At 46.4% G+C, this 14,910-nt stretch overlaps 1 protein-coding gene across 5 annotated transcripts in view; it reads right to left on the bottom strand.

Moving 5' to 3' along the window:
* Window positions 1-14,910, bottom strand: part of SSUH2 (ssu-2 homolog) — a 60,034-nt gene that overhangs the window by 37,241 nt on the left and 7,883 nt on the right. For all 5 annotated transcript variants that reach the window (XM_054076748.1, XM_054076747.1, XM_054076745.1 and 2 more), the window contains exon 2: window positions 115-196. The gene's annotated coding sequence lies outside the window, so the exon portion shown is untranslated. The remainder of the gene's footprint in view (window positions 1-114; window positions 197-14,910) is intronic.

Genomic DNA, 14,910 nt, shown 5'->3' with positions numbered 1-14,910 from the left:
CATAGTTTTCCCTGCAGATCAGGGATGCCATAATGGTATCATCACCCACCACAATCCTGCAGAGCACCCTGTGCAGTGATGGATGCTGCAGAATAGCAGCCACGGGGAGCTCACCTGGATCCTGGAGCTGTGAGGCACTGGCAGATGCATCTTGCAGTCAGCAAACAGAGGAGGGGGGTCCACAGACCCACCTGGGCTGAGGGAACAAGGCAAGAAGAGACAGATTGGTAGAGAGTGGGAACCTGCCCAGATGCCCCCCAGTACCCAGGATGGCCTCTGTTGGCAATGGGGACAGCCACTGCCGTCACCCACAAAAGGAAAGCCCAAACAGTGACAGCCACCCAGGGCTCCTCTCACTGATATTTTGGCTGTAGCTATTTCCTAAGAAGCTAAGCCTGGTCTCCCAGGTACCACCAGCTGCAGAGAGCAGACACTTGCAAATTCATCAGACCCAACAGGAAGAAGCATCCATCACCTCTGGCAGCCCAGGTGCAGGGACAGCTACACAACAGTTTTGACTTTTTCATTGGAGAAAGCCTTACTTAGTAGCCCAAAGCGGGAGGAGAGGAGGAGCTTTGCCCTGTCCTGCACGGCCCTAGGAAAGTCAACTGTGTGCTGCCCAAGAATGCTGATCCACTGCCTGGAAGAGTGCTCCTGCTTTCAGTGAATTTTTGCAGCTTGTATTGGAAAAAGCAAGTGATAAATAATGATGACATAGAGCCTGTTGGGAGCGGACAAAGCCATAGACTGAGCCCCACTCCCCGCTGATATTAGCCTACACCAAGCTACAAAGGACTGGGACCATGTTCCTGTGTTACAACCACCAACCTCCCACTGCAAGAGCAGCAGCTGAGAAAGAACAAAAATCAAATCTGGCTCATGCTTTGCTGAATGGCTGCCTCTGTGCAGGCTGGTGCGTGGCCATCTCCATCCCACAAAGGAGTGGCAGTGAGTGTCCTGTGTCCACGGGCTCCTGGGATGTGTGTTCAGTCCTGTGATGAGCACCAGCATCCACTACCGCAAACCACAGCCTGCGCTCGGGTGCTGACCTCTGCAGAGAGTCCTCAAACTTTGAGGAAAGTGATGTGCAGTAAGTTGTTATTTTCACATTGGAAACATAAGTTGAAAGTTCAAGGATTTTTCATTTTATACTACGCACCTCAGAAACATAACTGAAGTATTTTCTTTAGTGCAGTTATCTGAGGTATAAATCTATTCCACAGTTGTGTGTACTAACATCACTTCCTTATTTGATACGTGTTCAGCATAGCCAAGATCTGGACCAAAACTTATTTTGCCTTGGCAGTCTTATAGCAGCTTTTGCTAGCTGTAAACAGTACAAAGGCATCTTTGTCTTCGTCCTCAGAAAATATAAGATGCTGCAGGTAAAAGAAAAAAAAGAAGAATGTAGTTTGAAGACACATAGTTGATGTGATCTCTTGTAAGTTTTTTAACCTCAAGGGAAAAAATATTAAAAGATCAGTCAAGATTCATTAGCAATTTTCATGCTTCATTTAAGATTGTCCACATGGAGATTTGGTTTACAGGCTAAATCATTGTGATTTTCTCTAACCGCAGAGCCCCCAATCTCAGCAAAAGCTTGTTTAAAGGTCTGTCACTAAGCAACCAAAATTCAATGCACTTGAGCATGCATTTGCTTGTCATCACCCATTACAGCCCTTTGCATAAACGGGACTAATCTCAGCATCTGGTTTTAACAAGAAAGTAGGCAACTTCAGAGTAAGTCACTCAACTCCTCCCACGCAGGGGCTCTGCTGCGGTGCCCGGTGTCGGTGTCAGGACCACCATGGTTCGGTGACCATTGTTTCACTTTCCATAGGAAGCAGAAAATGCCTTGTCATATTTTTGAACGTTTCAACAACAGATAGAAAAGATAATTTACCTCTCTTCTGATTGAAACACCATAGATTTTGGAGGGGACAGAGTGGGAAAGCATTCACATGATGGAAGGAAACATGAAGGCAAGATTGCTGTTGACTTGCAACACTATTGTTTAATGTCACAGCAATGAGCCACCTTCAGTCTTCTAGAGGAGGTGATTTGTTCCTTTACTCTCACCTTGCCTTCCTCTGGCCTTTACTCTTGCTCCCTACTGTCCTTGGCCCTCACAGCTGTGTCATTCCTGTACAGTGCTGTACCTGCAGCAGGTACTTGCACCACTGCCATCCGTGTCAGGCCCTGGGTCCAACAGCTCCAGGAGGGCTGTGGAGGGCTCCACACCAGGACAACTCACAGCAAACCCTGTGTGAAGGAGGGGTTCAACAAGGGTGACATCCAGAGACACTCCCAAAGCACAAGTACAAATTGACACTGATTTGCAAGGAAGATGAGTCCCCAGGAACTCTGCAAGTATCATGTGTGGTATCTGACACAGCACGTAACGCTTCAGATAATGAAATCTTTTCCAGTGCTTCTGCAGAGGTGAGGGAGCCCATCCTAGGAGATGCGTCACCCAAAAGGACACTCTGTGCTGATCCTACAGGGCAAAACACACCACCTGAGCCACCCCATGCTGCCCAGGGGTAACCTGCGCTCACAAATTGGCTCAGCCTAACACCTTGGGGTGTGCAGGCTTGGGAACCACACATTTGCCTGAATATCTTAGTCCACAACTACATTAATTCAGAATCAAGCTCTGTTTTTATCAGACCTCTGTGGCACTGAAATTTGGAAGCATGAGAATGGAGAAAGAACAGAGATGGAACAGTGATCATCATGGGGCAACGCAGAGCTGGGGAAGCTGCTGTGCCAAAATCTGGGACCTTTGGCTTAAAAAAACCTCAGTGATACAGCAAAAACACCCACAGTAAGCCTTTCCTTCTGGGCCACTGAATGTTAATCAGACCATCTCCTGCCAGTCTGATACTGGCAGCAGCCTCAGTCTGCACAGCTGCCTGGCAGCAAGGACCACAGAGGGGCTGCAGCATTTCAGGCTGGCGACCCACATCAAACAAAGGAGAAGATAGACAGCTAGAAAGCAGCACAAAGCCACAGCAGAGAACAAAGGCAAGTCCCAGGCTGCCTGCCTTCTCTACTTTTTCTTCTCATCATCCACTACTTTGAAATATTGTATACATGAGAAAAAAATGGATCTGAAAATGATCTTCCAGGGGAATTTGTTCAGGCATATTTTTCCAGCTCAGTGCTCTTTTATCAAAATCAGTTGCCAAGCTAAGTTATTTTGGTGGTGAGCAATCTCCTCGCTGATTTCAAACTCACTCAGAAAACAGACTGATGTCAATCAGTTCTCTCCTTCATCTGGAATAAAGTCACTGCTATATCTTGTGTCCTGCTTTGCCACCCAGTTCATTCCATGCTGCAGAACCTTGTGCTCCAGTGTGATGGGGCAAAGCCCAGTGCCAACTGCACATCCCTGCACTAGCAGGAGACATCAGCTATAAAACCTCTTGCATTTAGAAAGAAACATTTAATTTACACTCTCTTTGCAGCACCCACACAGAAAACTCGTGGTGTTTCACTCTACTGTGGATCACATCAGACTTTTTCCCAGTTACTAGTGTTGCACCCCCTGTCCCCTCCTGGCTGGACACTAGTCCGTGTCAAGCCACTGCAGCTCAGACCAGGCAGCACCAGCAGCACCGCCAGTCCCATGCCAGGTTACAGCTGCTGAGGAGGATCACAGAATCACAGAATCACCAGGTTGGAAAGGACCCACTGGGTCAACTGCACATGGTCCCCTCTTCCTGGGAAGCTCCAACACCCAAGCCCTAGGCAACCTGACCACAGAAGGGAGGATGCTCTGGCATTTGCTCCTGTTCAAAACCAGAATTTCACAATGTCACATTCCAGCACATCGCAGCACGCAGCAGCACCGGCAAATCAGTACCTATAGCCCTTACCGGCCAACTGGCACACTGTAGCCCATCCAGAGCCTGAGCTGACAACAGGCACAACAAGGGTGAACTGGGTGGCTGCTCGGGAAAGCAGGGCTTTGGCATTAGTTCCGTCTCCTGGAGAGCTGCCAGAGCTGCCCATACCTGGCTTGTTGCAGGGAGGAGGAGGAGCAGGGGACTCTGGGCTTCCACTGCTCTCTGGATACTCATGCTTGCTCAGAAAAAATGTACACATAAGCCATCACAAATCAAATCCATTCTGGATGCAGACAGGCTGGGCAGGGAAGCTTTAGATCAGTTTGTTGTCTCCTTCAGAATAGCAGCAGCAGCAGCAAAGGGATAATGAATGTTGGCAAAGGAACTAAGGAGAAAGTTATCTGTTCAGTCACAGAGGGGAAAATGAAGGAGCCTCGCTCGTCTCTGCTGCACTGCTGTGGTTTCAGGTCCATAAAACTCTTACTGAACACCCCACTTGTGAAGGATGACAGAACAAAAAGGCACGTTTGCAATCAGAGCATCTACAGGGCTTGTAAAAGGACCATCCTCACTAAAGTCAAATGTAAACTCTGCTTCAACAGAGCAGCTCAAATTCCAGAGCTCAAGTCCGCTGTGCCAACATTTAAACACACCCGCAGAAGGCATAACCTAAAGACTGAAACTATTGCAGTTTAGAGAATCACTTGCTTCCCTTTTACTGCCTGCATACCTACACATCCCGCCTTGTTTAAGGGACAAAGGCACACACAGCACGTTCCCCCGGTGCGAGCAGTCAGCCTCTTCTGCTCTCCCCGTTCTCTTCCAGTGAGGCTCACACCTCTGCTCAGCTGTTTCTCGCTGCCCAAGCAGGTAGAAGCCGGGATAGGAAAGCCCGTCCATGCCAGGAAGCCCCAGCAAAGTTTTTCTTTAGGGGGCAAATCCACCAGATCCAGCTTTTCCCAAGGAAAACCGGACAGCAGGGCCGGGGCAGAGGAGGATGCTCTCGGGCAGCGCCTCACTAGATGGTGCTGTCCGTTCGGGAACGACTCGCACTCCATGGAAGACGGAATCCCTCTCTTTCCTCCGCCGACGTGTTTGTAATGATAAACCAGATAAACTTTTTTCCCTTTCTCCGGAACGATTTGTTTTCCCTACAGCGCAATCACGATGCCGTGAAATTATTATGGAAAAAGTAAGTAAGAGCATCGATCTGCGCCACCTCTCCAAGAACGATGTTGAACCGCTCTTTGTTTTAAAGTCTTGCAGTGGTCGCCCTCTGCAGAGGGTCGGGGAAGGCTCGGAGCTCAGGGACGCGGTGGCAGCAAGGGACAAACAGAGGATGCAAAGCCCTCCTGACCTCTGGAATCAGTCAGGACCTTAGGTCCTCACATCTATTCTGAAAAATATGGAAGATTTGAAAGCCTGGCTTCCTTCTGAACGGAAACAAGCCCTCTACATTCCAGAAATAAAATATGAAATATTTAGGCTATTCACTTTGTGTTATTTATTATGCAAAGTACAAAATACTGTACTTTGTAGTGGAAAATCATTTCCAAAATGAAGTTTGAAGTATTTTGACTGCATCCAAATTCCCCACGTCCAGCTCTGATGGTCTCCAGTACTATATTGATCCAAAATAAAATTCCAGTTAAATAATTCCAGTTTGATAAAATATTTAAAGGCTGCATATCTACTAGCAATATCTATTTTTTGGTCAAAGCTCTTAGAGGCACATAAATTCTTCAGTCACCTTTATGAAATATTCCTTTCACCTGCTTTAAAGAATCTATACCAAACCCTTTTAAATATAAAGATTGTTTCATGAGAGTTCTACATAGCAGAAAATTTAAACTCCCAGTCCTTACTCTGCACACACACAAAGATATTTTCTAGAGCTCCTGCACCATTGCAATTAAACCTTCCAAAATAAAGTCAGACATTCTTAGATCCATTTTTCCCCTTCCTCTCTCTTTTCTGCACCAAGTAGAAAATGCCCAATCAATAGTTTTAGAAGGGATATAACACTGTGGTTGGCATCAGTTCATTTGTAAGATATCATAGTTCATTAATAACATTTTAAAGAAAGAAGAGCTGTAGCCATGTCCACACAACAGTCACAAGGAGGGTGAAATATGCTCCAGACACTGGGGATTGATGGCGCTGAGGATACTCAAGGTCTTCCCTGGAAGGTGGCAGCGATACATCCAGCTCTGAAAGGTGCAAACTATTGTCACCTCTAATGCCTCTGGTCAAGATCTGGTAGCTCAGCAGCTCTGGAAACTGTGCCAACAATGTAGATTGATAAAAACAAGCAGCATTTGGCCCCGAGTCCCTCCAATATTTGTTTTTACTATAAAAGGAGAATTGGACTGTAGATGACACATGGGTTAGCTGATCTAGTTACACAAGTAACTGGGAAAACAGAGTGCTATATGCTTTCAAATGCCCTTTTCTGCTTTTTGACAGTTCAAATTCCTTTTAAACTTCACCTCAGGCTACACAAGTTGTTCTGTGTCCAGACCTGTAACTATAGTATTTTAAGCGCTAACAAGCACAGTCTCACTGCCAGGCACTGCTCATCTCAGAGCATCTCCATCCAACAACCGCCTTGAATAGCTTGTCAGTAAATCCAGCTCATTGGTCTTCAGCATATTCAAAAATATAGTTTTTCCTAGAGGAACAAAGCCTTACTTGTGGCCACTTAGGTTTGGAAAGGAAATTCAGCAGGGTTCGACTGAGGATTTCCTTCATTGTGATCATATCACCAAACCCAATGGCCCAGGTTAGCATCTTTCTCCTCCCACTCTCCCAGATTTCCTAGGGCAGACACTTTGCAGTCATAAGTTTCTGCTTCCTAATGACAGCCTGGAGGCAGGCAGTGCAGGAAAGCAATCCAGGACCTACTGCAGCGGATTCCAGCTCTGCATCCAGCAGGTGTTAGGCTCAAAGCCTCGAGGGGTTAGTTATTTTCATTTTACGAAGACTACCAAACAATAAAAAAATTACTGCCTCGAAAGCAATAACAGTAAAAGAATGATGGCTGAGAGTTTAATCTAAAGCAGCGCAGGGCAATCTGGCAGCTTTGTCTTGGCTCCAGTTACTTTATGAATTAGAGATCAGAGCCAAACTGCAAAATCTGTAATGTGGATTCTCAAACTAGAAACCTGAAACTGCTCAGAGCTGTGGGAGCTGTTTTAGACCACCTCTAATTGCAGGAGGAGTAACAAATACCCTTGTTATAATAAAAGAACTGAGAGGGTGGGTTGGAAGAACATGAAGTGAAAACTCGGGGAGCGATGGAGAATCACCCTCAGCCTTGTCCTGGCACAGAGCTCTCCTCAAGCTACAGCAAACCTTGGAAATGTGAACTCCCTCTAAGGCACGTCTGAGCAGTCCAGGTCTGCTAAGATTGCACTTTAAAAAACCTCACCCAGTCCCTTAAGGGATACCAACATCTCCTGTTCCTCCTCTGCTTGCAAGTGTATTTACCACAAAAAGGAAGGACTTTCTGCCCATAGAAGACCATCCTGAGATTTAACATTTGTTGTTAGCCTTGCCTTTCTATTTGCATGTTGATTCAGCTCAGCAGCCACCCTCATCCTTCACAGGTGCAGCAGACGTTTCTCCCTTGTTCACAACAGGAGCTGCATCTGTTGTCAAAGAAAAATAACTTCAGTGTACAGTGAGAAAGCCTCAGAGGCACAATTTCACATTTATGTTGCGTAACTGCATTTCCCCTCACTTATCATAGCGAGAAGGCTCTGAATCAGCTTTACAAGTGCGCCATACACCTCCATCACCATTCAGCCACACAAGCTCAACTCGTGACAGGAAGGATTGTCATCACCCTCCATCCTCACCACTGGACACATTCGTCCTAAGACCCAGCGCTTCCCTGGTACATTTAAGCCCATTTTGTTCTGCCCTGCTTATAACAGGCAAGCAAACAGACAAAGTGATCCCTTTTCCCATGCATCAGTTGTCAAAGCATTTGCACGGTATCACTGGAAAAAAATTGAGCTGAAAGTCAAAATGGGATTTTTTGATTGTTCTGCTTAGGTGGGGGAAGGGCATTTGTAACCAAGAACATGGCACAACAGACATAAGCACCCAAAATATTCACATATTTATCTCAGAAAAAAAACTGATGGAAAATGTTGCCCTTCTGCTTGTAACCACTGTGTCCTGAGGACAGATAATTTCAGCTTTTTCCAAGAAAGGGCTCCAAATCAACAATAACAGCAGGGCTTCAGGCTGCTTCTTATCACGAAGGAACAGAGTTGGTTGATCTTGCCATTTAGTCCTGCGGACAATTCAAGAAGGGCAGGTCAGTCCTGGATGTAACTGTGCACGCTCCCAGACTTCTGAGCTCTGCACCTCCACTGCCAAGGATCCAGCAGCTGAATTCCAGCTCACCGAGTTGACCTTCATTTGAAGAGAAACCCACTTGCCCCTCCTCTCCACAAGGAGTCCTAGCATCATCTCCACGCAGCACAAGCAAGCCAAGGCAAAGGAGTCTCAGCTCAGAGGTTCAGACTGCCTTTGCAGCTCTGCACCAGCTGCATCACAGGACTTCAGAGCCTCCAGAATGCTTTCCTTTATTCAGGGATGTGCAACTTTTCCCTTTGCCCTCTCCATATCTAAGTAGTACAGCTCAAATGATGGAAGATATCAGTCTTTAAAGTAATAAAGCTTTATCACAAAGTTCTTTCTCTTATTTTAAAAACAAGGGAAAGAATAATATTTATTCAATCACACGGCTATTAAAGTATCTATTTTTCTGGACTCTGGCACTGCTTTCCCAAAAGACAGCATTTTCTTCATGAAATACCAGCAAGTCTTGGGCATGACTTGAGAGCACCAGAAATAGTGTGGGGAAGGAGAAAAGCAGTATCGCTTTCTTCCACATATGGATACCAGTTCCAGTGAGGGACATACTCACACTCAAATATCCCTTTTGACTCATACATAGCTGGGATCTTGTTAGACCATCTTTTACTTTGTCTTCCATCTACATCATTGTCAATTCATCTCCTTGTACTTTATTTTTGCCAGTCTTTTGCCTCAGTTTCAGCGTGACTCAATCACAGTTTCTCCTTCTGCCTCCACAAGCACTCCCAGCCACTCCTCCCTCACCCGGTGCAGACAGGGCTGTCAAGGCACTTCCTTCATCCTGGATCTTCAGCCTCAGAAGAAGGTGGACACATTTCCACATCCCTTCCCCTTGGACATATCCAGGTGTCGCCGCTCCTCTTGGACATGTCCACAAAGCAACGGCTCTTCCATTTTGGGCTTGGGGCTGCCAAATGTAAACTCCTGTCCTGCTCATGCCTGCCCCAAGCACTACAGTAAAGGCAGTTATACCATCCTCTGCTTTCACTGCTACCAGCCTTCTCACTGAGCCCTTTGCCACCTCAAAGACAGCCAGTCCTGTCATAGCTCAGGTAGGATCTTGGTGGCAATTTCCACCTGCCCCGTTGTGGATAGTAGGGCTGTATCCTCATGGTGGGCTGACTGCAGTGCCAGCATACAGTTGTTTTCTAATATGTTTGTTTGTTGCAGTTTTCCATAATGTCCTTCATATTTGAAATCAATGTACAAAGCCATTTTGTGATGCCTGGAAAGCTGTTCAGGTCCAGGTCTGGATCTGATAGTCCAGAAGCCTCTTTCCTGCCGGTAAATGCCTATAGCCCAGCTGCCTCAAGCTGGTTAAGCTGACACTTCATTCTAAGGTGTGCACCATGGACTGCATCACTCTGCGGCCACAGACTTGCTTTGCTATTGCCTTCAGCAGTGCAAAAGCTCCTATTTATTCCAGAAGGGCAGAGCTCTTCCAAGAAAGATTGAATTGGTGCACAGACTGTTTGGCTGCACCTAAGCAACTGCCACGCTGTGGTTTGAACAAGGGCACACCGTGACGACCATTCACGATTTATGTTGTATAGTCAGGGAAGTCTATGGATGTTAATTCATTTAGGGCTATTATGACAGCAGAACCAGTCAGCCAACACCCACAAAAGTACAAACAGCTCTGTGTTAACTCTTGGAAAACTCCAGCATAAAACTGGAACAGGATCACATATCACCAGTATGGGCCAAACCTCAGCTGGGTTTACTGAGTGCAAGCGGCCTTTGACCACGGCAGATATACCAGCACCTCTCAGGATTTGGCCCTTTCATACTTAAAGGCAAAGAAAAAAATAATAGTTTTTCCAGCCTTCAACCATCTCGTCTTGCAGCAAAAATGTGGGGTTTTTTAATAGAGCACAGCTTGCTGTATCAAGCAGTTATCCATCTCAGAGACCTAAGAAACCACCCCAGGCTCTGAAGCAAAATTAAAGCTTAGAGACAGGAAAATAATTCATAGAAGCTCTAGTAGCTACAAACCCATCAGATACCTAACCATGGTCAGCACCCACAGTTTAGATTACAAGGATTCCTGTATCAGGCTTGAATACACCAAAGGCACTGCCCCTCCCCATCTCCACCAAGGCGTGAGGCTGTGTAGGAGGGTGTCCCCAGAGAGCCACACTCAGCCAAGCATCTTGAGTAAAACTAATGGGACAAGGGGAAAATGCCCTGCTCTGAACTGTCAACATACCAGAAAGCTCAAGGCTCCAGCTGCAGCCTCCTCTCCAAACCGCCTGGAGGTGACTCAGAGCTACACAGCTCTACAAGTTTTGCACTAGGGATGTGGACAGTCCAAGCTGAAATGCCAAAAAATGCTGTTTGTTAGGCAATGGAACAAAATAGAGTATTTCTTCTATTTCTCCCTTTTATCCTGAGTGTAGTAGTCAATAACTACGCACTTAAGAAATGTTTATCATAAAAGGAATTTTCCTTTTTCATTTAAAATCCGATATGCACCCTTCGTTTTTCAGCTCTTAGACACTGGTGAAATTGCCTCATTCCTGTAACATGTTACAATCAGTCTCTGGTGCCCTGCTTCCACTAAAACACCACAAATTAGGTACTAGGTACTGGCTATGCTCCAGCAGACGTGAGAGCATCAGTGTTTCTACAGAGTTATAATGCTTCCTCCAAAGATTAGATTTATATCTACATCCAAGTTAAATAAATCGTGTACCATGGTCCCCAAAACAGCTCACTTATCACACAGTGTGAATAATGAAATGTCATAATATTTGTCCAAGACACATGGTTTATTTTGCTTTCAATAATGAAGGTCTAGCAGGAAAAAAAAAAAAATGGAGGCAAAACTTCCTCTTGGTGTAATTTGGTATCTCTTAGTGGAAAGAGATTTTGTATTGATGGAGGAAGGCACCTGTAGCTTCCCTGGGGCAGCATCCAGTTTGGCCCTCTAAGGCTCCATCTGCTGCTCAGCAGATCTGGGCTCAGTGCTGCTCTCCAGGTGATGCTGCAAAATTAAAGCCAAAGCCTCAGAACAGGCAGCTCCCAGCACCCTGTGCTCAGACCTCCAAGACTCGTATCAGCTGGAACCAGTGACCACACTTCAGCAGCAGACCTGGGAATTACCTGCAGGGACACATTCTGGAGCCCAAGACCCATTTTCCAAGCTCTGTGAACCCATCTCTGGCCGCACAGGTTAAGGGCTGAGAGATCACTCTGGTTTTACAAAACTGGGCAATTTTTTAGATATATGTATATATATTTATATCTACAAACATAAATATAGATATATGTACATATATCTATATTTATCTGAGCAGATAGTATTTTTCCAGTTGCCTGTTGCCACATGCAATGCTATAGATGAAACATTCACCCAGAAGAGGAGGAGATGGGAAACTCTTTTCATGTTACTATATTCGCTTGCCAGTTTCTTTAGCACCGTTTTTTAGCAGCTGTCAGCATACTGAGCTGGGATATGAGGTGTTCCTAAGCTTGTCATCTTTTCTTCTGGCTTAAAGTAAAATCACATCCACTTTAGTGCTTACCCTAACTGCAGGGACCCCCAGAGTCCTGACATCCAGCCTACCAGTGTTATAGGAACACTGTTTGGCCATTGACCGTAGTTTTACAGTTGCTATTTTGGAGGAGAAATTGTCAGCAGTTACATTGGAGCCTGAGCCTGCCTCAGTATTTAGCTTTTAGACAGCCACTGCCAGGCAGAAGAGTACCACAATAGGTCAGAACAGAACAGGGAAGGGCAGCTGAAGTCTTTCACGTGCAAAGCTCCCAGTGCTAGAAATAGGCATCTATATTCTGCATTGGCTTATCAAGAGACTAATTCCCCTTCCAGGGCTTGAAAGGATTTTATTTGCAGGCATTAGGAGCCTCCTGGATGTGCCACAGCCGAGCAATATCAATCAACACTGCAAAAATCCCTCTGCACATCTTTGCCATGACATCATCTAAAGAGCAGCATCTTTTCTTATTTATGAGCGGTAACAGGCATTGCTTTCCACACAGGCTTTGGCTGCCTCGCACAAACACTTCATGTGTTTTATCCAGAAAAAGCCTAACTTATGCTAGTTCCTTTTAAAGAAGGACTGGGCTTCTGAGCCCCAGTCTTTACATCACATCACCTCTCTGCTGCACTGGAGTAGACAATGAGAGAACACCAATCTCCCTTGGACCTCCAAGAGGGTAAAACATTTGCTCTCCTTCCTCTCAAAAGTGTTCTGTTATCAAAAGATGCCAGTCTGGAGGAGTCCAGACCATCAATAAGACATGCCTTTTAACAGCAAAATGTTTTCTGCACCCAGGGGCAGGCTATGAGGAGACATGATCCAGTTCTCTCCTCTTAGCCTCTTCCATCAAGGCCAGGCTAGTCAACGTGGTCCTTGTGCTGCAGCACGGCATGCGCGCATGAAAGAGCAAAGCCAAAAGTGTATTTACAGTCTGTTCTTACAGCACAACAAGGGCTCCTCTACACCGCAGCAGCTCAGGGCTGCAGAATGAGAAAGGACCCTGAGACCACCCGGGACAAGAGCCAGCCACCTCAGCCAGCCTCCACTGTCACACCCAGGTTGACAAACCAAGCAGCATCGATCCAACTCTATGTACACAGCAGTTTGAACACTCTTCCCACTGCAATGGGTAGAGCTGGAAACCTGAATTTGATTCGGCCTCGCCATCGCCAAGTGCTGCTTCACAGCAACAGTCAGCCAGCTCCTGCCAAAACACCTGCCCCGGGGCTGTCATGGAAGGATTTGTTTATTTTTACAACTGCAGCTCTGGTTGAGGTCTGCATAATTTTAACAATAGGTGCTGAGCAGCAAAGCTAAACAATACAGAGAATCCAGACAGCAAAATTATCCATTCCTAAAAGTACAGCAATAAAGTAGTAGGGTATCATAAAGTGTCATCTGCTCTCAGATTTGCTTCTGTTGCCGCAACCAGCTGGGAGCGGCAGTAGATGCACCAACCTAGATGCCTGTGGGATTGTTGGGCAATAAACAGTTGCCAATGGAGAACAATGCTGGCCCCTGCCTCCCCCAGGACAGGCTGAGGACAGGAGAGCAGAACAAAATAAGTTGCTTTACCCAAACCCACCCTGCCATCCCTGCAGCTCCCAGGGCTCAGTGTGCTCCCGCTCTGCCCAAGTAGAGTGGCTCCTGTGCAAGGGCCATGCCCTGCTTGCCCGGCTGGCTCCCAACCCACCCATCTCCCAGCAGATTTGCCAACTGCAATCCCTCTGCTTAGCATTGCCACAAGGATGTTTGTTCCAAGAAGAGGGCTTTGGAACTCAGGTTGAATTCATCTGAGCAATAAGCCCAGGCTAGGATAGCAGCTAGCCCCACTCATAATGTGTTCACCAAGGGGGCCTGTCCAGAGTCCAGGACAAAGACCAGACACCGTGGGACACGGCCACAACATTATTAAAGCAGCTCAATGTGAGTTGGGGCTTGAGGGACAGAAGAGCAGTACTTGGGGGTCTGCCCTCTACGCAGGCACTCCTCCCCACCTCTTGGGGCATATACACGTAATATTCATTGTATTCTTACTTTAAATTTGTGTTGCAAAACTCCTGTTTGGAGTAATTTTCTGGCCAGCAAGACAGTTTTAACTGTCTGGTTTCCCACTGCATTCACTGTAGCTTGATGCAAAACACTTCTCTGAGCCATGGCTACAACCTTCTCTACACTAGCAGTGACTTCCCTGTTACCTGGCTTCTGATCTTGCAGCTCAGAGTAATGTTTTGCTTTGTTGAAAGGGAAAACATTACTGCTACATGGTTTTTGATTAAAGGAAAAACTAATAATACTAGGACAAATAATAGCCAAGGGCAAGTTTGGACTCTAGTTCTAACCATCAGCACACCAACTAGATAAATCTGATTATCAGACTACCCAATTGGTTATGTCACAAGCGATAAATCAAGAAAAGTCTCTCACTTGATAAGAAAAAGCCAAACAAGGCTATTTTAAAATGAAAATCCAAAGGAATTTAAAGTGCTGGTGTGAGAGACAAGAGCTGAGATTAAGAGGAGATGTAAACACAAGTTGAAAGGGAGCCACTCCGCAGCTGTCATCCCATGCCTTCAGAGGAGGAACAACAACATCCCATGAGTTCCTCGAAGCTGTTTTTTCTTGGAGCAGGCCTGGCACCATCCAGCAGCAGTGCTGCAAAGAGCCTGGCTCTGCAAGGGCTGGTGGGACCCTTTGGTGGGAAACTCCCCCCAGAGCCCAGCTCAGCCTCCGTGACACTGCTGGTTTATCAGCCAGGGCTCGCAGTGCCACGCTGGGACACAGTGTCCCGGAGAAAGGCAGGGCAAAGCTGGGCAGCACTCGGGCTTCAAGCATTCCCCACAGCAGTGTGGATGGGTGCTGCAGGCAGCCCACAACAGTGTGCAAAGTCATAGCAGAAGTGCAACTGCTCTGCTGACACAGCACAGCTACTCCAGCACCCAACATATTTTCCCCTCTAATCTGATACAGGACACAGTCATTTGTTCAGCATCTTAAACATAGTTTGGTCCACAGCCATAAGAACGTGATTAAGAGGAAACTAGGCAACAGCTAGCAGTTACTTACAGGCTCAATTAGTGCCTGACGAGCTGCATAACAGGAAGCGCAGTTGTAGATGTTTCATATGATACCTATTGCACTGGTAGCATTAAACAGCATTAAAA

The sequence above is a fragment of the Cuculus canorus genome, chromosome 11 (assembly GCF_017976375.1).
Source record: "Cuculus canorus isolate bCucCan1 chromosome 11, bCucCan1.pri, whole genome shotgun sequence".
In the NCBI taxonomy this organism is placed as follows: Eukaryota; Metazoa; Chordata; class Aves; order Cuculiformes; family Cuculidae; genus Cuculus; species Cuculus canorus.
Note: the sequence above shows the minus strand (reverse complement) of the source record. Positions and strands in the feature narration are given on the sequence as shown.